General features: G+C 36.4%; 1 protein-coding gene and 1 pseudogene across 1 annotated transcript in view; one reads left to right on the top strand and one right to left on the bottom strand.

Moving 5' to 3' along the window:
• Positions 1–26,931, top strand: part of PTPRD (protein tyrosine phosphatase receptor type D) — a 1,004,024-nt gene that overhangs the window by 244,325 nt on the left and 732,768 nt on the right. The window lies entirely within an intron of this gene.
• Positions 21,361–22,606, bottom strand: LOC112392500 (nucleosome assembly protein 1-like 1 pseudogene; annotated as a pseudogene).

Here is a 26,931-nt window from a genome sequence, read left to right as displayed (position 1 = left end):
CGTTGCGCTAAGTACTGGGGAGCCAACATTGATCAGACTGTGCCTCTGGATTAATTATATAACCACAAACACATACTATAATTCATGGCAAATGCTATGAATGAAAAGCACACAGTCTTAAGACATGATTGAAGAACCTCCTTCTCTGGGCATAGGAGAGCATCTTCTGTACAAGTAACTTTTAAAGTAAAATCAGAAGGATGACTTGAAGATTACCACCTCCCTCCTCCAAAAATTAAATCAATAAAAGATTTTTAGCTGCATCAGGCTTTGCTAAAATGTGTTTAAATATGGAAATAATTACTTGCAATGTAAGATTGTTCCCAGAATCAAAGAGAAGAGCATCCCAAATGACACCCTCTACTCACAGGAATATATCCCAATTTCTATACTTGTTTTCCTCCCCTGAAGACCTCCTTCTTCATTCTTCACCACCAGCATACTTCCTCCCTTCAGGGAATCAGCGAAGTAGAATAGCCACCAGCACTGCATTTCCTAAAGTCTAAAAGCCATTTAGCCTGAAACAATATCACAGACCATGAGTAAGGAAGGTGATCTTTCTACACCTCAGCCCACGACAGCAATCCAAGCTAGGTTTGGTCACCCTAAATCTGGTCCTCTCCAAAGTCAACATGAGCTGTAGAGAGACCACTTTGTAACCACACAATCTACTGAGAACAACGCTGATCCTTGAGCTTAGTAGAGTTTAAATTCAAATTCAGGAGGGAAATATTCCACTAAATGCCCCATAATCTGCACAAGGGCCTCCAGTCAGAAGAAAGGTAGCACTTCACGTGGTCATTCAGAGCACAGCTTTTGGGTTGTGTCCAAGATATAAAACAGGGAGTCATGTCAAAGTCATCTCCCCCTAAAGCCAACCACCCACCTAGCTACGCTGAAAACAAGGCAAAAGTTTTACATTGATTTTCCATTATTTTTTGGAGCAGGTAAAATTCTTGATCAGGGAGTGCCTTGTAATCTTTGTAGGGGGAGGAAGGCAAGTCAAGCATCGTTTATCACCAGGAGTGTATGATGAGATGTTGCTCCAACACATATAGATAGATCATAGATTGCGGTTTGGAGAAATGAAAATCCTCCTGCCATTGATGTGGTTAAGACAGATTTCGCCAAGAAAAAATCAGCTTACCCACGTCCTTTATTCAGATATTTTTGAAGTGTGCCCACCTATAGGACCAAAGGCTCCCCCGAGGGTTTCTATCTCCGATGAGCCCTGAGTAGGATTCTCCCTGTGCATGAGGCCTTTCCCAGGCCAAGCCTTATAAAGACGACCCTTGTCGCTTTATAACTTAGCAGATGCATTGTTTCATTATGAAGCTATCAGATAACGGGGCACACAAGCAGGCACTCATTTCAAATGGTTAACCATCAATACCCACCCGTGTGCACCCACACCAGTCCATAGAAACCCCAGTGATCTGCATCAGACCTTATAAGGAACATAAGTGACCTGTGGTCTGCTCATTTTGTTTGCATTGAGTAAGCTTCAGATGACAGTTTGTGTTTGACAGTTCATGCCGGTGGGCTGTTGGTTACAGCTCTCCTGTTTGCTTTCTTACGATGATTCTCACCATTTTATTCCCCTTGTCTGAAATAGCCCGTTCGTACAGTGTAAACCTGGGCAAGAAGCCTGCTAGCTCACACCCTGAATAGTCTTTTCTTCTCATATTGTCTTGCTCCAAATATCAGACCTTGTTTTTAGTGACTACTAAGTCAGTTGATACCTAACCATAGCACATTGTCATTTAGAAAGAAAACCGAAGCTTTGTTTTCACTCTCTTGGGCAGAAGTTTGCAAAGTGTGAAGGAATTGCTATGCTACTTTTTAAATGTGTTCGGGAGATACTTGATATTCCTGGTGGTATCCTGGCAGCAATAGTAAGACTTTTGTAGTATCATTCTACATGTCACCCCTAACACAGAGTATCACATGGAGAAGCGTGATGTACACCACTTCCCAATCATGTATCTTATAGATAGTCTTGGAAATCTGTTCAACTATTAATTCTGTAAGTTTGGAACTGGAGTCTTGGATGTCACTGCTTCAAAAGCATCCCTTTACTCACCATGTTTTCTTTCGCCCAGTGCTATAGGAGTGATTGAATCAGAGAAAAGACAGACTTTGAATCGTTTGGTTTTCTGGCCCTAACTCAGAACAACCCTATCAGCCCTGTATATTTGTTAGTACCTTGTGTGTGGTCACTGTGCATTGAATATCTAATGAATTCAATTTAAACATCAAATAGAGAACTCGTGCAACGGAGAATTCCACACAAGTTAAGGGAAGAAGCAGGGCTCAGATAGGGGGAGTTTGCTTTACGGTCATCTTATCTGAGAGAAAAAACACATTTCTTTTCCCTCATCAAAAGTTTGTGATCCAAACACCTGCTAAAGCAATTCAGGAGGTACAAAACATATCTGGTATGGTCTCTTGGATTTTATCTGCTTTTAAGTTATCTCATTGGACCTAAGATTCAGACGTCTGATTTCCTCAAAAAACTTTTTTCACCATTTTATTAAGACTAAAACTCTATGTGATTTTAAGCCTGCACATTTATTCTCTTTCTTAAAAGCTTTTCATTTCGCCATTTGATGAATACTGGAAGCAAGTGGATTATCTGGATAAAGAGAATTAGTTGAGGTTTGCATCAGTCAAGAGAGTAAAGCCACCAGAGGCTTTGAAGGGAGTGCCTTACAATATAAGTAGTCCTAATCTCCTGCAAGCACTGACTTTCAAGAAAGAGAATTTTCTCAAGACCAGTGTTTTTAATCAGCTACATCTGCAACAAGATTGAAAGTAATGCCAGTGATTAAGGAAGCAGGCTGTGCAGGCAAGCAGGCAGTGAGCAGGCAATGATCTGATTCATGAGGAGTCTAGAAGTTGGAGACGAGGGGGAAATTAAGAAGCCTCTCAGATCCCCTAACTACTTCTACCTCTAAAACAGCCATCCCAAGACATCCCTGCCTAAAGTGAAAATGTACCGTGTGGACAGGAGCGAGTTATTAGCAAGAGGAGGGCACCCAGCGAGATGCTGGAAACGTAGACAGTGCTTTAACTGTCCCAGTGTTTCCATTTTTCATGCCAAAAAGGATCAGTGCCAGCCACAAAACAGGTGGAATTATTCCAGCTTGGCTTTGTAGGCAGAAAAGAGAATGAGATATGTGTTTTACCTGAGATGGTAGAGCAGCAGTAAAAGCAGATAAGGTTATAGCAAAATGAGGAGAAAATGATGCTGCTCTCAAATTGTTGGGAGTCTCAACTCTCAGCGACAGTGGCCTGGAGCCCCGTTTTTGCACATTTTTTTTTTTCCTCCAAGAAGAAAGAGGAAAAGTACTCCTAAAGTGCCCATCTTTGGTGAAGAGAGGAAAGATTTTTTTAATTTAGTATCATACAATTAAAAAAAGAAAAGTAAATGCTCTATAATTATTTCAGATATATTTTCTTGAGCTTGTGAGTATTTAAATGTTTTCCCCTAGTGTCTCTACAAAGAGGAAAAGGAACATGTAACCAGAACCATTTCAGATCTTGCATGAGATTTATCTTGAAAAACCAGTGGTGCATACATATTTTGCCACAGATCCTAGGGCAAAATTGTTACGCCAATATTTCTCTATCCAGGTCACTTGGTAGCAGCCATAAAATGCAATCTGATAGTCACTACTTCAGGCAACTCCCAAAGTGTATATTGGGCTTTCAGGAAGAGATTTGTTTAGTGTCTTAAAATGGAGTGTCTCCCGTGCTCAACAGAATGGTCCCCACTGCTGCCCTGAGCCATGTCGAATCACTTATAGAACTAGGACTCACTGTGCAATGGGGAACCACCTGGAAGGGAGTGATCCGAAGGTTTCTGCCGTAAAGATTAAGAGTCAAGGGCTTTTAAGCAATAATTATTGGATAGTCAACTACATTGAAACCCAGAATGTACTGAGGACAACACCAAGTACTGAGAGAAGTTGTTACATACATACATCCACCTATGCATACATACATACATACATATGTCAAGCTATTTCCTCTGATTGTGACACTTTTCTCCTTTTTTCCTTTGCCTGATGAGTTTCCATATATCGTTTGAAACTTGGCTTCACCACACTTTCCCAGGAAAGCCTTTCTCGCTCTCCTTAGGCTAGGTCAGATGCTCCTGACATGGTAACTATATAGCTCACTTTATCTTCAGGTTTTCCATGCTGGACTGTAAATTCCGTGAGGACATATATGATATCCATCTTTCTCTCCATGTATGCCCAGTGCCTACCTCAGTGGTCATAGACCTTTTCTAAGGTATGGGACCAGATAGTGAACATTTTAGACTCTGTGGACCGTCCAGTCTCTTTTGCAACTACTCAACTCTGTCATAGTGCAAAAGAAGTCCAGACAGTTTGTAAATGGATGAGTGTGACTGTATTCTAATAAAGTCTTATTTACAAAAATTAGCCTTGGCCTGGATTTATCCTGCACTTGTGAGTTTGCCAACTCTAGCCTCTCACAAAGCCTGGCATATATTAGGGGTTCAGCAAAAAAGGCCTTTCAGTCATACAGGCTGAGCTGATGGTGGTCTGTGGGGAGTGACAGAAGAGGATGTATAGTTGATCCTTGAACAACAAGGGTTTGAACTGCGCAGGTTCACTTATACCCAATTTTTTTTTTTAATAGTAAATACTACAGTACTATAAAATCCATGGTTGGTTGAATCTGCAGATGCAGAACCAAGACTATAGATAGCAGACTATAAGTTATACACAGATTTTTGAGTGCATGAAGGGTCGGTGCCCCTAACCCCACATAATGTTCAAGGGTTAACTGTATTTGAGAGCTATTGGATGATTGGTGATTTGATATGGAGGGTGGGTAAGGAGAAGAGGACAAATCCAAATTTCTGGCTTGAGTAACTGGTCTTAAGTAGGAGACATTTAACTAAAAAGAGTGGAACTGGGTATATTAGCAGAAGTGGGGAGGAAGAGATGAGTTACGTTTGGAGCATAGTAACTGTGAAAACCTGTGATCTATAACAATGGCTCTTAAACTTCAGCGTGTATTGGAATCACCTAGAGAGCTTGTAGAAAACACAGATTCTTGGGCTAACCTCCAGACTTTCTGATTCTGGGGTGGGGCCCAAGAATTTGTTTTTCCTTCATGCTCCCAAATGATTTTGAATATGCTGGTCTGGAGACCATCCTTGGCAAACAACTGTCCCAGAGAGACGTGCCAGGACTTTGACTTGGATGTTATCATTATGGAGAGTGAATGAAACGGAGATAGGACCAAGGACAGAATTTTAGGATACCACAGACAGAACAATACACATACTATCATCCGTCAAGCAAAGATTTATAGCCCTTTGAGAATCAAAGAGAAAATAGACATTGGTATTAAACAAAGTAAGATGAAGAAAAATATAGGAAAGATGTCAAGCAAGAGAAATATTTAAAAGAGGAGGCCTCCAATCTCTGGAACTTCAAGCTCTGCACTTAATATTTTTGTTAACATTAGTATTAATGAAATATTAATATTTGCAGGAAACTTCTTGCAAACCTTTCAACTACTAAAATCAGGGATATCTCTTAGGCCTAGACTGTCACCTTTGTTTTCCTTCCTTTGTTCTTGTAGTTCTTCCCTTCTACTCTACATTATAACTATTATGGTTATTAAGTTAACAATTATATCAATAGCCACAATTCATTGACTGCTAAGTGCGTTGCTAAGTACATGTACTGGTAATGTACACTTTCTTTTTTCATCTTCACAACTACCACTGAGATAGATTTTTGTAGGTCCATTTCAGAGAGATTCAGAGAGGCTAAAAATTACCTTTCTCAAGACCAAATGGTTAATAGGCAACAGTGAGAGAATTTAAGCCTAGACTTGACTGACGCAAAAGCCTATCCTCTTGACCAATCTTCAACATTCCAGATTTCCTTCATCCTTCCTGCAGTCCTCAAAAGAAAATGCACAGATGCTGCATTTCTAAGGACCTCGCTGCTAATCTGTACATGTATATAGGTAAGGTATAGCAAGCTTAGCAAGGTTTCAAAATTGAGACACTATTTTAAAGTTCTCAAGATCCTGATCTAGAGCAGGATACAATCTTATAAAAAAGGAGGTCCAGTTGAAGACTTCCCTGCCAAGGAAGGAGCTCACCAAAACTTCCCCACCCCACCCCCATGTCATGAGTCTTGCAGAAAGGAGAGGAACAGGCTGACTACTGCATAAAAGAAGAGCCCTTTTCTTAGCCCTTCTCAAGGAGTGGGGGTAGGGAAGTGGAAACTGACTTTGGTTTGATGAGATGCCAGTCATACATATCTCTAAGCAGAGGTGCCAGTTAGTTACAAGGATAGCTCTGAGTAACAGATGCATGCTCATCTTAGGTATTCATCAGGGTTCCAGTGCTCTGAGTAACGTTCTTACCAGATGGTCGCAATGTTCACACAGCTCTTCCTCTACGAAAGCACTAGGCAGAGACAGTCACTGCTCACCTGATTCTCTGAGTCCTCTTGCAGTCAAGCAGGCATCGGTGACTAGCTTTGAGCCATGTGCTCTGAAAAGTAATGTATGCTGCTTATGGGCAAAGCACTTAAGATCTAGTAGGCCACCTTCTGTCTCTTCCATGGACTTGGAAACCACATAGGCCAAGCATTGTAAGTGTCATAACCACAAGATTGAACACAGCCTCAATCCCTGAGTCACTAGCTGGAAGAGATTTATCCTTGACTGTCCTTCAGCCTTGGGTGGACTTTATATGAGTGAAAAATAATATTGTTGTTACTATGGATTATTTGTCACTGTAGCACAGCATGGCTTATCTAAACTCATGTAAGTGCTCTTATTAATACTAATTTATTTACTCTGGACTGGGTCAAACGAAGATTTCAGTTGGTTCCGCAATATATCTTCACTCTTAATCGACAAAGATCGTGGCTAAGTTTAGAGGAGAAAATAAAAATAAAAGGGGAGAAGGAAAAAAAATTCAAGAAACAGCATTCTGAGTAGAGAATGCTTAATTCATATAGACAAATGCAAAGAACATAGATTTCAAATGAAAACCTATAATTCAAGAAACCTATGACTCTAAAGGCTTGGAAATAGTGTTGGATGGTATAAGCCCTAAGCGTTTGCAGAAGTATTTATTATATTGTTTACTAAATGGCTTTTTTATTTTAAAGACATGAGGAAGAAGCATGGCAACATTAGAAGAAAGAAAAGAAGCAATAATGATGGAAATTTTGAGGGAGAAAAGTAACTTGAACTTTTGTCACACATAGAAAGTAGAAAGAAGAACATTTAAACCAGATTTTTTCCATGAAATATACACAGCACGGTCTTTCAAAGAACAAATAAAGCTGAAAAGGGTAGACTAAAGTAGACTGCATTTTAACCATCCGTCCTGGAGATGACAGAGATCTGAACAGCTGTAGGTCAGTGTGGGTCATAAATCACATGTTACCATCTCTGGAGCAAAAGACAAATGACTTGCTCACCAGTAAGAAATTCAGGAGAATTTGTGGAAGAGAAACTTTCCAACCTAAGGGACAAGGACAAATAAGCCCATATATAAACCGTCAGCAGCTCCAGTCTGTCTCCTACTCCATTCCTCCGACTTCTCCACTCTCCTGTGGATGCATCTCTGTGTATGCACGCACACACGGGCTCATATGTACTGGCACACACCAACTCCTGCTGCCAGCTGATCTAAGGCAATAGATCATTCACAATTAGTAGGTTCCTTATGATAAATAAAAGTTCCAAGAGTTAGAGGCAGGTAGAAGTCTTAAGTCTTCTATAACCAGGTTACCCTAAAATAAGGCTAACAGAAGGAATTCGGTTATATATAAAAACATTTATTAGAAAATAAGTCTGCAACTTATTTTGTAAGCTCCTTCTTAGTGTTTTGACCCCACCTGTGTGAATGATTTGCTTGAAGCATATGCAACAGATATCCAAGCGGCAGGATTTAGTATGGCAACAAGTTTGTTCTGAATCAGTGGGTATACAGTAGACCATTTCAGAATCTGGACTCAGGCCCCGCTCCAAGAGATACAGATAACCTGGTCTCTGGATTCTTACACCTCATTCCTACAAGGGCAGGAAAGCCTGCATAATATTTCTGTCACTCATATCAGTAGCAAAAAATAGTTTCTAATACCCATTATGCTAATCTTATGCAAATCTGAAATAAGAATATTAGCGATAAAGTAGCTGATGTGCGTACCTTTGTAATGTGGGCTTTTGATTAGAAGATTTAAAATGCTAGCTATCCCTGGAATATGTTCTCTCAAATAGGCAACTGGCCTCCCATAGGGTATAAATTCACACACACACACACACACACACACACACACACACACACACACACATCACACTGTCTCTGTAGAAATATTTTCAAGGATAATAAGAAACACTACACAAAAATTCCAATCTATGGAGCTATGGGGATGGATAAGGCATAGATTTCAGGACAGAATAAGGGGAGAGAACCACTATCATGTATTTAAATATATCTATTTTTAAATGAACAATTTAAACCACCAACCACAGATTTTGCTCAGTGACTTGAATTCTTTTGGTATTCTACTCTTGGTAGAAACCTTAAGTAGCAGGAAGTCAGAAATGTAAAAGTTAAACCCCAAAATGGTACTGACACTTAAGCAGAGCCACATCAATTTTACTCTAGTTGAATGGATTTGAAAAATTAAACTGATAATCCCCTGAACATTTTCAGGGTGTAGCTCTCTCATTCAGTATGTTTAATCCACCCTCCTAGATCATTATACAAGTGTTTTGTTTTGTGCCATGGGAAATTCTGATCTTGCCTGATGAAGTACTCAGTCACCTATAATCTTGTGAGAGTCACAAATGACGATAATTGCAATTTATGGAGTAACCTGGAATGACGAACACAACATGCTGAGTCTGAGAGCTGAGGTAATTGCATTTTTACTTCAGATCAGCAGAAAATCCAAAAAAGGTAATGTTGTTTGAGCATCATTTCCAATTTCATTTTCTCAGTTTTTATCAACTACACTCATTAAAGAATCATTAAGGAAAAGATAAGAGCTCTGCAAGTTGACTAGAGAACATGCATAGAAAAGAGAGAATAAACAATGAACAATCAATAAAAAGCTATGGAGGAGGTGAAGAAGGCTTAGTGTAGAAGAAACAATATTGCATAGGCACGAAGAACTTACAAGTTTAATTAAGGCCACCTCTAAAGAGTTGGGTGACCTTGAACTTCTCACTTCTCTTCTCAGGGCCACTGTTTTCTCATTAATTAAATGTGAGAATCCAGGGCTTCCCTGGTGGTGCAGTGGTTAAGAATCCGCCTGCCAATGCAGGAGACACGGATTCGAGCCCTGGTCCGAGAAGATCCCACATGCTGAGGAGCAACTAAGCCCATGTGCCACAACTACTGAGCCTGCGTTCTAGAGCCCGCGAGCCACAGCTACTGAAGCCCGGGTGCCTAGAGCCCGTGCTCTGCAACAAGAGAAGCCATGACAGTGAGAAGCCCGTGCACCACAACGAAGAGTAGCCCCCCCACTCGCCGCAACTAGAGAATGCCCGCGCACGGCAATGAAGACCCAACGCAGCCAAAAATAAATAAATTTATTTAAAAAAATGTAAGAATCCAAATGAGTTACCACTAAGATATAACCCTAAAATTCCTAATATTTCATGATTATACATGCAGGCAATTGCTACACTATTGTATAAATAATAAATATTACATGTGTTATCTGAGGCTATTGGCAGTAAGTGTTCTCTTCTTTAAATATCTTAAACGGATTTGTGTCTCTGAGGTCTCCAGCGTACTTTCTGTCTTGTCAAGGCATTCTTTTTCTTCCATGGTGTCCTGGGGATTCTCTTCTCATATCTCACACTTGGCACAGTGAAATCCAGCTATTAGTTTGTTTGTCTCAATGCTGTTATGAGTTCTTGCATTTCAGGAATCGTGTCTAACTTACTGTTTCCCCAGTGCTTAGGAAAGTACCTGGCATTTAATGGGGAATGATGGAATAAACAAGGGAACGACTAAGTGGGCTTTGAGGTTTGTTGTCAGTGAGGCAGAAAGTAAATAAAGAGACACTGAGCACCAAGTCATTCAATGCAATTCACCATGAAAGATTATCTTCAAGTTTCTATTCTTATTTTCAGGCCCTAATAAGATACTATCCAAAATGGTTCTTGTTTTAGCGGACAGCAGTGGCCTTCAGTGAAAATGACGGAGGGCTTGAGTATCTTTAGAAATAACTGTTTTACAAACCTTACTACCTTATTACCAACAAACAGCCTTCACGAAACACCTACCTGAGTAGGAATGGAATATATATATATTCCATTGGTGTGTGTGTATGTATGTATGTGTGTGTGTGTGTGTGTGTGTGTATGTATGTGTATATATATATATATATATATATATATGTAAACAAAGACTTTATCATCCATCTCTGTAATTGGCAGACTGTGGTCTATTGGCCAAATCTACCTTGCCACCTGTGTTTGTACAGTCTGTGAGCTAAGAATGGGTTTTACATTTTTTTAATGTTTGGGGAGAAAATTCAAAAGAATAATCATGGTACATGAAAATTTTATGAATTTCAAATTTCAATGCCCATAAATAAAGTTTTATTGGAACACAACCAAGCTAATTTATTTAGTATCTGGGTGCTTTGATGTCACAACAGCAGAGTTGAGTACTTGTGACAGACACAGTATGGAAAAAAATAATTTTCCCTCTACCCTTCTAGGTTCTTGGCTGAGACCCCCCTGTAATAAAAGATTAACAGGAGAAAAACAAACATAAGTTTAATAACATGTATACCTCCTGTGTATATGGGAGAGATCCAAGAAAACTGAGTAACTCCCCAAAATGGCCCAAGATATCACCTTAAATACCATCTCCAGCTAAAGACAAAAGAAAGATGCTGGGATGGGTATGGGGGTGGAAGTTAAGGGGTTTTCAGGCAAAGTAAACAATGATATGTTTGTTATGCAGATTTAAGTCCTGAATGTCTTCTGCATTGATAAGAGTTTCTAGAGATTTGGTCATCCTCTTCTTGGTAGTGAGAGGGAGACACCCTTACATATGCTGATTTCCTTTATAAATGTAAATGTATCTTACCAAAGGATAACTTGTACTGGTTTTCAAAGGTTCTCTCCTGTGTTGGAGTTTCTTAAAAATAACCAGCCTAAAATAATCTTTATGCCAAAGAGGCATATTTTGGGGTAGCAAATTCTTTTCTCCTTCACCTGCAAAGCCTAAAATATTTACTGTTTAGCCCTTTACAAAAAAATTTGCTAAGCCCTGCTCTCTCTGTTGGTCAAAGTTGCTTTTGTACTATCAAAATCGATTTCTAAACAGAGATGGCTTTGTGTTGTGGAGAACATTTTCAAATGGAAAGTTTCAACACCTGCAAAAATTAAAGTAGCTTCATTGTCATTCTTTTTTTTGTTTTTCTGTTTTTGTTTTTTTTGCAGAAGTGGAGAGGATGTGTTAGAGAAGATAACTGCTCAAATCAAAGTTTTTTATGCTATTTTTATGAAATTTAAAACAAGAACAATTATGAACATTTTATTTAAAATAATACATTTTCATTTAACTTTTATAAGTTAATCACATATTTATTTATTTATTCCACGCTTTCTTTTAATCCAAAATGACTAACCAAGATTCTTCTAACTTAAGCAGAGGTCTGATGAATCTCTTTTAAAAGACATTGGCTTGAGACAATTTATCCAGTATCATTATGCTGTCCATGAAGTTGGTACGATGAAACAAACAAACAGCTCTCCTCCAATGAAAATAAGTGACTAAAAGACTTCTCCTAAGCCCTTTTGCTCAAATTGTGTCAGAGAGTAAAACACCATTAGAAAATAATATTGATTAGATTAAAAAGTTAGCTAACTCCATCAGATTAAAAAATCCAGCAATTCACAAACATTGTTTTTGTAGTTATATTGTTTGTGCCATTTTTATTTTTTTTCAGAGTGTCATTCCCAAAATTGAGGGGAAAATCTCCAGCAGCTTAATTCACTAAAAATACTAATTTGTTCAGTGGGATCAGAATCACTTATGATAGGTAACTTCCATGTATGATTATATTGTAAAACTATTGTAGTCTATATATTTAAGAAAATGTTTTCCACATGGGCTAAAGTATCTATGTAATGAGCAACCATGGTGGGAAAGTGAATGTCTCAGCTCTGAATCAATGAGAGGGTAAGTTGTTATCTTGCTGATTGATGGTGATTAGGTTCTTGGAGCAGATCTGGCCTACATGCTGGTGAATGCCAAATGGCTGAAGGCCACCTCTCTCTACTGCCGGCAGTTATCTCTGAATGACTTGGAAGAAGCCACAGTTGCAGCAGTGTGACTTTGGTTCAGTGGCTCCAATTGGCCATTTACTTTGTTTAGAGCATTGCCCCTACCCAGGCACCACCTGTTGGTAGTCATAGAAAGGTCAATTTAAAAGAAAATAGAGGTACATCAGGACTTCCTACTTCTTGTTCTCCTATATGAATGACAGGAAATAATCTATCGTAAGACTCTTAAAAATAAAAATTAAAAAAAAACTATTAAAAATAGAGTAGCAGCTATAACCTAGATATTTATAAAACATATGCAGTAAAAACTCTAGCTGTGATCTTTAATAATCATATAAATGTCCAGGCAAATATTTAAATTTAAAAGAAGGTCCTGTATGCCTGCCTTTGAAACACTGATCAGTACAATTTTGTCTTGACAGATAGTTCATTTTTTTTTCTCATTTATGATAGGCACTAAATCAAATCTACCTCGAAAGAGTCGTGATTTCGTTTCTGTTTTTTGGGTTTTCTTCAGATACCAAATATAGCCTTAAATCTTGTTGGCATATCAGAGAGTGTCATTGTTTAATTTACATCAATTACTGAAGATAGTGGATTTAGAGAAAAATATTAAAATTGCTATTAATTCTAGAATTCTGGAATAATTAAAATAAGATTTTCTATAGGTATAGTCAAGGTATAATTTCCTCCCCTATTAACGATGTAAAGTAAAAATACACTCACTTAGTCTACCTGTGGTTTAATCATATGATTATTTAGGAATAACTGAGTGAGGGAGCATGCATAAGTGACAGACACATGTCACATCTCAAGTCTTCAGCTTCACAAGTTGTTTTTCAAAAATGGCATGGTTTTAATGCTTTAGAATTATTTTTTTTAACCAAGTGCTACAAAAGATAATAATTATCTTATTAGTTTCTCTGTTTTGTAAATGTCAGTCATGACAATCTCACGCAGACACTTGGTTTTATCATCACACCTTGCTCTGCTGCCTCATTAATGCATCGTGAATACCTTCAGAATCCCCTTCCATCCCCATTCTTGATTTCATGGGAGGTGAGGATGCTAATCGTATCTGTGTGGGTGTATTTTTATAGAACTGCCAGCAAAATCCTTCTGCTCATTTAAGAACATCATCTGTCTGTAATTAATGTTCTATATGTCTTCTTAAAAATGAGAAACGAGTATCTAGCTAATATCCCAAATTTCACCCAGCAGTTGAATTCTCGTGTCTGTTTATGCTCAGGTCTTTCTGAAAAATACTTTATTATGTCTACAATATTAGATATTTGTTTGCTGAGCATCGTGATTGTTCATTTGTTGAAGTTCTTGCTTTCCTTCTCTCTACTCTGTCTCTCTTCATTTATGTTGGCCAGTTGGTTCAAATTTCATATCAACTTCTTGGATACTCTTTGATTTACAAATTTTTTTTTATTGTTTCTAAACAAAAATAGTCATAATAAAAATTAACAAAATAAACCTGCTTTCACATCAAGGAGTTTATATCTGTGTGAAGTCCAGCTACTGCATTGTAAATAACTAAGCAATCAGATTACTGTGAATGATTATACACACAGTGCAAATGAGAATTTGGAAATCAGAGTTAGTAATATAATATGAGATCAACAGGTCCTTAAGAGTAGGAACTATACATTATACCACTGTGAGTTCACTACAGATTCTTTTTTTTTTTTTTTACCATCTTTATTGGAGTATAATTGCTTTACAATGGTGTATTAGTTTCTGCTGTATAACATAGTGAATCAGTTATACATACACGTATATCCCCATGTCGCCTCCCTCTTGCGTCTCCCTCCCACCTTCCCTATCCCACCCCTCTAGGTGGTCACAAAGCACGGAGCTGATCTCCCTGCAGATTCTTATCTCTGAGACTGTCAACACTAAATATTGAAAGAGGGAATGGACCTGCTTAGTAATATACCTGGAGGCAGGACAAGAACGTTCCCTTCAGAATGTAATGTGATGAAGGTAATGTTCAGAGTTCTGAACCTGTATATAAATAAGATCATTGCATATTAACATTATACACTAATTGGAACACATTTCCCCTGAGTTGCTTACAATACAGAGTTTTTCAAATTTGCAGTGCATCCTAACCCTTCAGTATAGCTTTCTCCCACTCTAATTAATTCGCATTGCAAAAGCAATGCGTTTGATCTCAGCTGTACATGTCACAGTGACTTATCCCTTCAATGAAGTGATAATTGCTGTCTGGTTAATTTTACTTATAGAAACCGTGGGGCATAAAAAATAATCCTAACTTCCATTACACAGCATGAAACTTCCAGTAGCACCTATGCTATTCCCAGCATAGCATATTTTTATTTTTTAAACTATAATTCACAATTGTGAAAATGCATCCTATAAGCATATATCTACTGCCTGCTTGATCCTTACTCAAGAGGAGCTTTGAACATGGACACATGGGCTTGACACAAAAGATGGTTAGTTACCTTCAAAACACAAAACCCAACCAGACAGAAGCTAAGCTATCTCCTTGCAAAATAACTTCCAAAAACTAAGACAGATATAGTCCAGGGACATTTATTCAATGCAAAGATGATTGGTGATATGCAAGGTACTTTTACATGGATATGTAATATTTTGTTATATATGAAAAAATGTACATATTCTCACTGTATATATTTGTAAATTGTGAAGCAAATAAGAAAATGAATAGTCATGAACCAGCACCTAAGTGGAGAACTAAAATATCACCAACATGGTTGCATTTACTGCTCCTTAATTCTCCCATCATGTGCCCCCAACAAATATGTACATGATCTGCTTTGTTATCACATATCATTGTACTGGCATTTACAAAGGTTTATCACATGTTTATACATGCACAATTTTTTAAAATTTTTCATTAAAATATTATTTTCTGTACTATCTCCCACTTGCTTTTTCTACTAAATATTATGTTTCCGAGAATTACCCATGACATTTTATTAAACTTTGTTCTTTTTCACTATTACATAAATCCCCTGCGGTATGACTATACCACAGTGTATGTATTGATTATTTAGTCTATAGACATCTCTGTTGTTTCCTGCTTTTAAACAGCGTGAACAATACCACCGTAAACGTGTTTGTGTATTTCTCCTGGTGACCATGTGTAAAAGTCTGTCTAGGAGTAGAATCAGTGGCTTATAAGATGTTCAAGTGATTAAGTTTACAAAATACGTTCAAATTTGTTTCCAAAAACTGTTGTATTATGTTATATTTTTCTCTAATAGTGTGTAAGATCCGCACAATGCCATGAGCGTATATAAATCACTGGGATACCATAATACGGTTGTTATGACAATTATTTTTATCATTAGTAACTTTGCTGTAAATATCCAGAACTATGTTAATAATTGTAAAAGGTTAAATAATAATGATGAGACTGATAATAATAAACATTAATGGGACAAAAGAACAGAAACCAGGTACAGGAAGCAAGAGAGCACACTGGCATTGGGAGAAGAGAAGGAATGTAATTTGCAGACAGAGAGTCACCATCATGAGTGTGACTTTGGGGTATTAATGGGTAATGAGTATTTATTAATTTTGTAATGACTGAGTAATGTCTATATAAATACATTTATTTGATGTAATATGACAATATATTAAATTATGTCATATCAGTATAACAAATATATCGATATTGTTAGAAATTCAATCAATTCTGGTAAATAAAGCCCTTGACAACTAGGCAGTCACTTCCCAATTCCAGTCCCCTCTCCAGCAGTAACCTGTTAAGAGTTTTGCAGACATTTCAGAATTTATATATTATAATAATATAGATATTGTATATATATTACCTATAATGTGTTATAGATATTATATATACGTTATGAATTTGGAAATATAATATTGGGGATAGTTTTAATGTACATGGTATTATACCAGAAGCATCATGCGACTTTCACTTGTGTTTGCTTTTTTTACCTAATATATGAGCAGAAAATCTTTCCACCTAAGTGTACATAGCTTGACCTCATTTCATACAACCGATGGCTGTCCGATAATTTAGCCATTATAGATATGTGTGACTAAATAGGACATTATATAGTCATTTCAGGTAACCAATGAATGTCCTACAATTTAGCCAACAATTTAGCCTAGAGTTATCCTATGTGTATATTTAAGTCCAAACAACGTTGCAATAAATATCCTAGTGTGCCTTTATGTCTATAAGCAAATGTGGCTCTAAGTTAGAAACCTAGAAGTAAAGTGCCTCGGTCAAATTGCATATGCATTTTGAATGTTAGTAGTTATAGCCAAATGTCCTTTAAAAGGCTAGAACTGTGAAGGGTGTGACATTTTACCCTACTTGCTGGCTATTAACTTAGCCTACCACCGTTTCATAGATACTGGCAGAAGATACAACACTGCTGGGTCAGAGACAAAAGGACTTCATTACTCACAGCAATGGTAGCAGCCATAGGGTCCACATTTTGTTGTGCAGATTTCTCAGGTGCAAATATGCATAGGGCCAAGTGAAGAGGGCCACGTGACACCTGCCCATGTTATTGTTTTATGTGATGAATACCTTGAGCTTAGGGAACCTGACTCTTTTATGATGGTTGTTAGGCATGCCTGTCCTGTGATCCAGAGGGAGATACTATCTTGATTATGTTGGATAATACACAAACATAACCTTTACTCCTTAGGGAGATATAGCCTCTGTCTTCCAAGGCTTTTCGCTCTACAAATATTCTTGAAAAGATAGTCTCTAGCACAATTAGTGCTTCTGCTCACAAGATGTGCAGAAATAGGAGACCCACAAGAAATATTTCCCAACAATTTACTTCAGAGAGGTTTCGTACTGGCTTCCTTTGGGAACCATGGCGTGCTACTAACCTGTGGATGCATTAAACCCTTTCCAGATTAATTCAGGAGTATCAGGTTCAGTCCCCCCAACTCTTGCCGCTGACTCCAATCTGAATCTCCTAATTATAGTGCTGATACTGTGTTTGCTTTCAGGAAAACCAGTTTTTCCCAAGTGCTTAGCCACCATGCCAGGAATCAAAATATAATGCCTGTTTTTGCAAATCAGAAAGCATTTTGCTCATGCATAGGGATCAGCTACTGGTCCTATTCAGCTCATTGTTGCCCTGTATGCATGCAAATCAAGTGTTGCCTTACATTCCAATGTTTCAAGAGAAGGGAAGAATCTGTATTATGATGTGAAAACCTCTAATTTTCAAATGTGAGTGAATTAATTCAAGTTGATTAATAATATTTTCAGCAATGTGAGATGCAACGGAGAAACCGTAGAGGATAAGTAAAGAACAGTACCTTTGACATTTAGGAGCTCATTGGTGTCATGCCCTCCTATACTCAATTATGCCTGTTCACAAAGCTTCCATAACATTTTATATACCTCCCTCCTATAATGTGTCACATTGGCTCATGAGTTTATGGGGTTTTTTTGCCCAATTTAGATAAAATATATTTACTGTCCTAGAGGCAATTAAACTGAAACCTTTGGGATTAATCTTCTGTACCAAACAGACATTATTTGTCTCATCTGACAAATATAATTCATATGTTATATATAGTTTTTTGTACGTTAATATCTAATCTTACAGAATTATAAAAAGTGTCATGGTACACAAAAATTTTTAGTCAATGTTGAAAGTCGTGTTCAGAAATAATTTTCAACACTTTGATTTTAACTATAATGTGACATTCCACAGTTCATGTGGTTCACAGTTGTCTCTTGGGGAGTTGTTGAAGTTCTTTTTGTTTGTTTGTTTTTTTGCTATTATTGCTGCTGTGTATTATTTTCAGAAGGAATTTAGATGCCATCTTGGATCCTTAAGAATATGTTTTTAATTAAAATATAATTGTGATATAACAGTATATTAGTTTTAGGTATACAACATAATGATTTGAGATATATATATATATATATATATATATATATATATATATATATATATATATATATATATATATATATATATATAGTGAAACAATATATAGAAATAATAATAAATCTAGTTAACATCCATCACCACAGGGAGTTTTAAAGTCATCCCCAGCTGGAGGCCACGTGTAAGAGGATCTCAGAACCTTCTGGGTATCTGCACTAGAAGAGTTCTTCACCACAAAAAGACCCAGGAGACTTCCTTGGGCCTTGCCTGTGACCAGATATATTTATTACTATACCACACGTATGTTGATCTTATAGATCAGTTTGGGAAAAATTGACATCTTACAAATAGAAATACATTTGATTTTTGTACATTGATCTTGTATTTTGCAAGTTTGAACTTAGTTCAGGCAGTTGTTTTATTTCTTTTTAAAGATTTCTGCAGTCTTTTCTATGTGTTGTCTGTGAATAAAGACCATTTTATCTTTTCCTTTCTGTTCTATTAGCTGTAGTTTTGGTTTCTTCGTTTTGTAAATACTATACATTAGCAATGATATTCCTCCCTATTCCAGTTTGCAGGGTTTTTGTGGGTTTTTTTTGTTTTTGTTTTTTACCATGAATGAATGCAATCACCATTCCCAGGTTGACTTCCAAATGAACCTGCCTTGTGTTCTTGAGATAATCCCCGTTTGATCTTGATGTCTTATCACAATGTATAAAACATTGCTGGATTTGATTTGCTTTTGTTTTGTTGAGGGTTTTTGCACCTATGGATCATAAGGGATATTGCTTTATAATTTTCTTTTCCTGTGATGTCTTTGTCTGATTTTGGTATCAGCATGATGCTAGCCTCATAAAATAAGTTAGGAAGTATTCCCTTCTCTCCTATATTTTGGAAGAATTTGTGTGGAATTTTTTGATGTTATTGTTGTTAAATGTTTAATTGAATTTACTAAGGTAGCAGTCTGCGCCTGGAGTTTTCTTAGTTTGAAGTCTTTAACTTCTATTTCTTTAACTGACATCAAACTATTCAGATCATTTATTTCTTTTGGAATGATGGTTGGTACTTTGTATCTTTAAAAGAATTAGTCCATCTCATCTAAGTGGTTGAATTTATGGTCATTAAATTGAGCTTAATATTCTCTTATTATTTTTTTAAAGTCTGTAGGATCTGAGATAATGACTACCTTTACATTCTTGATTTTCTATATTCTTTCTGTTTTTCTCTTTGGTCAGTCTGGTTAGAGGTTTATCAATTTTACTGATCTTTTTTATAGAACTAGCTTTTGGTTTTATTGATTTCTGTATTGTTTACTTGTTTTCTACATTATTTATTTCTGCTCTTATCTTTATTATTTCCTTCCTTTTGCTTGCTTTTCTCTTTCCAGTTTTGTAAGATGGAAGATAAGATTAGATAATTGATTTGAGTCTTTCTTCTCTTCTAATATAATAATTTAATTATATAAATTTCCTTCTACATATTTCTTTAACTACACCCAACAAATTTTGATCTGTTGTGTTTTCAATTTTATTCAATTCAAAATGCTTCTAATTTCCCTTATGACTTCTATTTCATCCATGGGTTCACTTGGAAATGTGTGGCTTAATTTCCAAATACTGGGGAATTTTCTAGATTAAAAAAATATATATTGATTTCTACATTAGTATATTATAGAAAGAAAACATTCTTTACATAATTTCTATTCTTTTACATTTTTAAGGCTTATTTTATTGCCCAAGGTAGAGTCAATCGTGGTTAAAATTTCTTGTGCACTTGAAAATAATAAGTATTCTGTGGTTATTGGTGGAGTGTTCTATAAATAACAATTTATAGGTCAAGTTGTTTAATAGTGTTTTTCATATCTCCTGTATACTTGATGATTTCTGTCTCCTTGTTCTATCAATTGTTGAGCAAAGAGTGTTGAAGTCTCCAACTATAATTGCAGATTTATCTAATTCTCCTTTTACTTCTATTAGTTTCTGCTTCATGTATTTTGAAGCTCTATTAGATGCTTACACATTTAGTATTTTTATATTTTCTTGGTAGTTTGACCCATTTATCACTATGTAATGTCTCTCTTTACAGTGTTCTGAAACCTACTTTGTCTGATATTAAAAATAGTCCCTTTCTTTTGGGTGTTTGAAGGATATATCTTTTTCTGCACTTTTAATCTAGCTATGCCCTTATATTTAAAGTAAGTTTCTTTTCAGTAGCGTATAGTACAGTCCTATTTTTTAATCCAGTCTAAAAATTTCTGTATTTTAATTGGTGTGTTTAGAGCACTTATATTTGATGGAATTATTGATATGGTTGGTGAGCGTAATAATTTTTAATTTGTCTCTGTAAATTCTAAATTATTAACCATCTGTATATTTGAAGCACATTGCACATAATATGAACTTGATAAGTTTATTAAGTTTATATTTCTTTCAGATCCATTCTTTTTCACTCTATTGTTGACTTGTTCTAAATATAGTATCTCCAGTATTTTTTTTTCAAATAAGTTATAAGTGAATAGAATAGCTATTACACTTAATTTTTTTTCTGAAAATACTAGGTTTTATTCACCTCCCTGTGGTAACCAATAACCATACTATTAGTTAATAAGATTTCTTTATAGTAACTGTCACCTGAAATACAAAAATCCATTAACAATCTAAGTTATCAGGTGTGGTCTTACTGGAAATTCTTAACCATATACTTGTCTTGACAAGTGTTGTTTTTTAAATGATGAATTGTCTTAGTATAAGTCACTGTATTTCTGTAACAAAGTAATGAAAGGCACAGCTAGTGCAAGCGAACTTAAACCCATTCAACTACCCGCTGAAAAAATACTTTGGTTCTTCAGGAAAAAAATTAGCAAGACAAAAAATCTGGTTTATTTCACAGTTCTGTTCATTTTCATAACTGTAATCTAATAGTTACAAGATAAAAATACTCCAGGAAGGACCAAATATGTAGCAATGAACAAACATGCGTGAGAGAATTTGTGCATTCAATGTATCTGGCAGAAAAACTAGTTAAAATGATAAGTAGAACAAATTTGGTCTTTAAAATATCAGTTCCTTTCCTTTAAAAAAAAAACGAGTCTACCGAGAAAATACAAAAACATAAGGCTATAAGTAAATAATAGCTGTGTTTAGGCTATTACAATGCAGGTTATCCTCAAGGCCACATACATCCTGCTTCACTGCTGCTGGCACTCTGCTGGGTTTTGATCCTTCTTTGGGTCATAGTCTGGATCATTTTCCTCATCTCCTTCTTCTTCCCCTTCCTCATCCGCTTCTTCATCTTCTTCATCATAATCATCATCATCGTCATCAATAGCTTCTCCAGCAAAGTATAACACTGATCTTGGGATTATGTGCTCACGTAAAAAGTGACCAATTTCAAAGTCCGCAGCAAGGATAGCTTCAGCAACATCATCCAGATCTCCACTCTCAGGAACTTCAAGAGGGGCAAAAAAATTAAAGAAAGAGTCATTAGAAGCTGTTTTGGTCACAGTATGAACTGTCCCACGTCCCTTGTGTTTCTGCTTCTTCTTAATGGTTTTCAAAGTGACATTCTTCCCTTTTTTCCAATCTATCTGGCACCCTGTACAGCCCATAATTTCTGGTCCATCAAAAGAAAAAGGATCAGAATCATCTGGTTCTGACCTCATCCTATATGTCTTTTGTCAACACTTCATTTGTGAAGTATTCATTGGGTTCAAAGTGAAATTCTAAGGCAAAACTCATAGGCTGACCAGCATCTGAGAACTTCACTTTAATATCTTTCAAGTGCTTCAGAATAGGTTCATCATGTTCCTGAACCATATCACTGAGCACATCAACATTCTTAAAAACGGTCAACCAAAATTCAGGAATTCCTTTGGGGTCTTCTTTTTCTTCATCCTTTTTCTCATCTTCAATCTTGGCCTTTTCTTTTAGCTCCTCTGAAATTTCATCTTCCTCATCTGGTTTCCATTCACATTCTTCTTCTGTAGGTTCATTAATGATCTCAAATCACTTATCAAATAGAGGTTGATAGACAACAGCATACTTTCTTTCAATATCATGAACTTCCTCATAGAACTTGGCTTCTATCTGTGCACATTTAGCTTGAAGGTTTTTGAGAGCATTCACGCGTCTTTTAACTCCCCGAGGCAAGCTTTCAATGTATCCTGTTGGTGTTTCTACCAGACCATCAAGTCTTTCTTGAAGGGCTGCAAGAATCTGAGGATTTTGCATCATCTGAACAGTCAGCTGACGCGCTTTGATTTTTGTTTCTTCACCAGTTTCTTCTTCTTCAACTTCTTCAACATCATCCAAATCTTGATCAAGTTCAGACTGTTCTTTGTTGTCGATGTCTGCCATGTTGTATGAACGTCAAATATCGGTTGCTAGCGCAGGGAGCCAGGCGGCCGGAGCTGCGCAGGCAGTGACTCAGGGCGGCGGCGGGAGGAGCAGAAGGCGGTGCTGCGGGCAGGTGGCGCTAAAAAAGCTACACTTAATTTTTAAATCATATTTTATTATGAATGCATTTCTCATGTCTATACAGGGTAAAAGTAATATAGTAGCTGCTGAATATATCAATCAGTGAATATTAGATTACTTATTCATCTTCCTATTACATGTTTTACTTTTAATAATAATAGTATGAGTCTGTTGAAACAAGAAGAAAAAAAGGAATAAATTGATAAATGCCTTGATGCAAAAATCAGTAGCAGCATATGGTCATGAATAAGGTATTACCATTTCAATGTCTGTGTCTGTTTTAGTTCCCAGCAGTATTACCTTAGAGAAGACCTTTGCCCTGCAATAGACAATACCATTGGTGTTTGAAAAAGGTGCATTATTTCTGAGAAGTAGGAGAACATGATAACGGTTTAACTTTAGCATGTTTGTGACAATGGTGAGCCTAGTGTTTTGTTTTGTTTTTTTTTTATCCAAAACACTATTAACCTTCCCCATGGCAAATAAAAGTTTAATTTAAGAGCAGATGTTCTAAGGAATCATTACTTTCTAACTGGAGAATTCCAAAGGTGAGCTGAGAGAAAAGAAGGTTGCAGAGACACTCAATAACCGTTATGTAATCCTGGCAGATAGAAGGGGGCATTAGTTAGATAAGGGGGAAGAAAAAGAATATTTTAACTTAGGGTTTTCAGTGAATCTTATTCCCACACTTCACACAAAACCCAACTGATTTTTAAGCGTGATGGTAAATGATACCTAGACTAATCCTGAAAGTAAGCAACATCCCATTTGTCCCAAGCCTGAAAGAAAGCTCAGTTTTCCAATGGATCATAAATTATTCCATTGACTTGTTTTGTTAGGTTTTGTTTAGTTTTCTTATGACTGGGAATTCATCCAAGTTTAGTATTTGTCACATGCAGGTGTATATCTGTGTCATTCTCCATGACTATTCATTTACTTATTCATTCCACAGATATTTATTAAGTATGTTAGGCACTGTTATAGATGCTGAATAGGACTATTACCATAAAGAGCAGTTTTGAGAGTAGATTCTGGAGATAAGAAACATTTTTAATCTTGGTAGGACAAATGAGTATATTGAAGCTACCAAGAAGCCTTCTGAAGTCTTAGAAATAATATGCAAGACTAACAATGTATTTTTTTAATGGATAAAGTTTTAATAAGACTTAATTAGATTGTGATTGTAGTCTATCAGAAATGTAGAACTCCAAAAAAATATGCTTATATTAATAAGAAAAAAAATTGAAATTCTCAGTATTGTCAATGGGATAAGATATCAAAAACTCATAAAGAACTATTTCAAGTATGCAATGACTCAACTTGGAAGGATGCAATTTGAAACTAGTGATGTTTTGAGTAAGGATATGGTCTTTGTTCAAGAGCCATCATTACTATTACCCCACTTAAGAAGATGGAAATGTTTTTTGAGTTTATATAAAAGTGCCAGGCTGCTAACTATTATTGTTCTATGTGAAGCTACTGCCCCTCAACCAAAACGCAGGCTTATAAAAATCACAATGACAGCCACTTCAGACCTAAGTAACATTGTCATCTATCTTCACTTCTCACTCTAGGGTTGTACTAGACTGACTACAAGTGTGTAATATTTGAGAAGCCATTACCCATGTGGTCCAGTCACAGAATGATGCTCCAGTTAAAGACACAGAGCTCACTGTCGAAAAACAATTCAAAATAAACTTTTCTCTTACACACAGCATCACTACTTTACTTCCTTTCTACTTTTCTCACATATTATATTATATTATATTATATTATACTATATTACATATTATAGATATTCCCTCATTTCTCACTTTGAAACTTACAGAAAACTATTTTCTCCAGCCCTGGCAAACATGTCCATCTTATCCTCCGGCCTTGCCCCTTTTCTAATTAAATCTCATTATAAAATCTCCAAATCATCTGTCAGGCAGGTTGGGGAAAGAAAATCTAAGTGGGAAAAGCAAGGTTCCATTTAGAATAAGATGAGTAGAAAAGTTAGGAATCTTAATAGAATATTAATTTTGGTTTTGCTACATGGGATTTCAGGCCTTTGCATACTAAGACTTAGTAGAGTCTTAATCTTAAAGGAGTGTCCTGGGACATTTATTCCAACTCACAAATGAGAAACTTTTGTCATAAAGTTTAAATGATCTTCCCCTGATTAAATCGTAATATTCAAGGTGCATCTGGGAAGCCATTGTCCCAGCAGTGTACTCATTTTCTGAACACTGCACCCACCATTGTCTACAGAAGAAGTCAGCAAACGTTGGCTCTTGGGCCAAATCTGGCCCACTGCCTGTTTTTGTCAATAAAGTTTTATTGGAACACAGCCACACTCATTTGTTTACCTGTTGCCTGTGACTGTTTGCACAGTACAACAGCAGAGTAGAGTAGTTGCAACAGAATCTATATAGTTCACAAAGCCAAAATTATTAATTAACAGACCATTTACAGAAGGCCCCTTTTCAAAAGTAGGCTATTTGTTAATTAGTGTGAGGTCCTTCAAGATAGGAATACCCCTCACGCACACCACCACCCCTGACATATGAGCACAGTCATATTACAGGATTCTGTCAACTCCCCTGGTAGGTCACAAATGATCTGAGAAAGGCCTGCCGTTTCCTAGGAGGTAAGGAATAGAAGTGGTATTAAATGAAAACTCCCTGAGGTCCCTTAAAATAGCTCACATTTATTTACTGTTTATCCATTTCCTGGCACTGTTCTAAATATTTCATAGTATTAACTAATTTAATATTCATACCAAACCTATCATCTATTATTAACCTTTACAGTTTAGGAAACTGATTAAGTAACTTAAGGCAATACAGCTGTGAAGTGGAAGTCAGGTTCAAATACAGACACTGTCTCCAAAGCCCACAGGCTTAACTTCTAAATGAGTTTGCCTCCCATAAAGAGTTTTTAAAAAATGAAAAAGTAAAAAAATAGAATAAAACCCACCTTTATTTATTTTTTTTGCAAACGCAGTGAACCCAGCAAAGGTGCGTTTGGATAGCCAAGGTTGGTTTGGGGTAATCTGTGATAATGTTTGTAAAGTTCTTTTAAAGCATTTGTTCAACAAATATTTGTTGACCACCTACTGCATGACAGACCCCGCTTTATTAAGTGAAGGCAATCCCTTCCTTGACAACACTTACAATTTAGCAAGAATTTCCTTTCTAGAACTTTAAGGTGAAGAGTAAGGGCACAAACATCAGGACTCAAGGGCTCTAGTGGGAATGAGGTTATTATGTTCTTTTTGACGTCAGATGATTATGTTGAATGAAGAGCAGGCATATTGGTGAGATGAAAGGAATATGGACTTTAGAGCCAGAAAGTGATGAATTTCAATTTCAAACTTGAATTTAGAGAAGTTACTTCAAACTCCCTGAGTCTCAATTTTCTTATTTTTATAATTTATAATATAAAACTTCCCAGAGTTTTTTGTAAGGATTACATAAGATCATATACGTGATGAGCTCTGATGTAATGTCAGCATCTTAGCTGGCACTCAATTAAAATTCTCTCATACTTTCCTTGAAAACTTTAATCTATAATTTCTCATATTTCAGTGCTGGCTCTGAGTTCTTCCTCCTTGAAATACCATGCACATTTCCTTATGGGAAAACGTTTCCCACCAGGCATGCAGGGTTAGAATAGCTGCTGCATTTAGGAACATATCACAGTGATCCTTGTTCTTGTATTTATCTATGGATTTATATGTGTGTCTGTATATCTACAGATCATTGAAAAATCATCAAGCATGGATTATGTGTATATCTATACATTTATTATTTATGATTTATCTTTTCCTTTAGGTACATTCTAACTGTTATATTACCAACTTTTCAGGGTCAAGGACCTGAAGTCTGCTTTGGTAACTAATTAGGGCACTTTGTAAATATTTTGCACATTTGTCATAATGAAATATTTTAGGCTCTTTCAATTGAAAGGGACAGAGACTCCCTAAGTTCACCTTAAATAATGGATATTTATTAGAAGACTACAGTGGAGAAATACCACAGAAATCCAGGAGCAGCTGCATAGCCAACTCAGAGATAATGGAAGTCAGGGGGGGTTTTTTGTTTTTGTTTTGCTTTTTCAGAAACTTGCAGAAATATACAGAGAGAAATTATCTTTCTCTCTGTATATCACTTCAGCCACAATGACTGTATTTTATTATTTCTCTTCTCTCCTATGTCATAGTGTCTTTTTTTTTTTTTTTTTTT

This window comes from Neophocaena asiaeorientalis, unplaced genomic scaffold (assembly GCF_003031525.2).
Source record: "Neophocaena asiaeorientalis asiaeorientalis breed wild unplaced genomic scaffold, Neophocaena_asiaeorientalis_V1.1 scaffold256, whole genome shotgun sequence".
Classification (NCBI taxonomy): Eukaryota; Metazoa; Chordata; class Mammalia; order Artiodactyla; family Phocoenidae; genus Neophocaena; species Neophocaena asiaeorientalis.
This window is presented reverse-complemented; position numbering and strand designations above follow the sequence as displayed.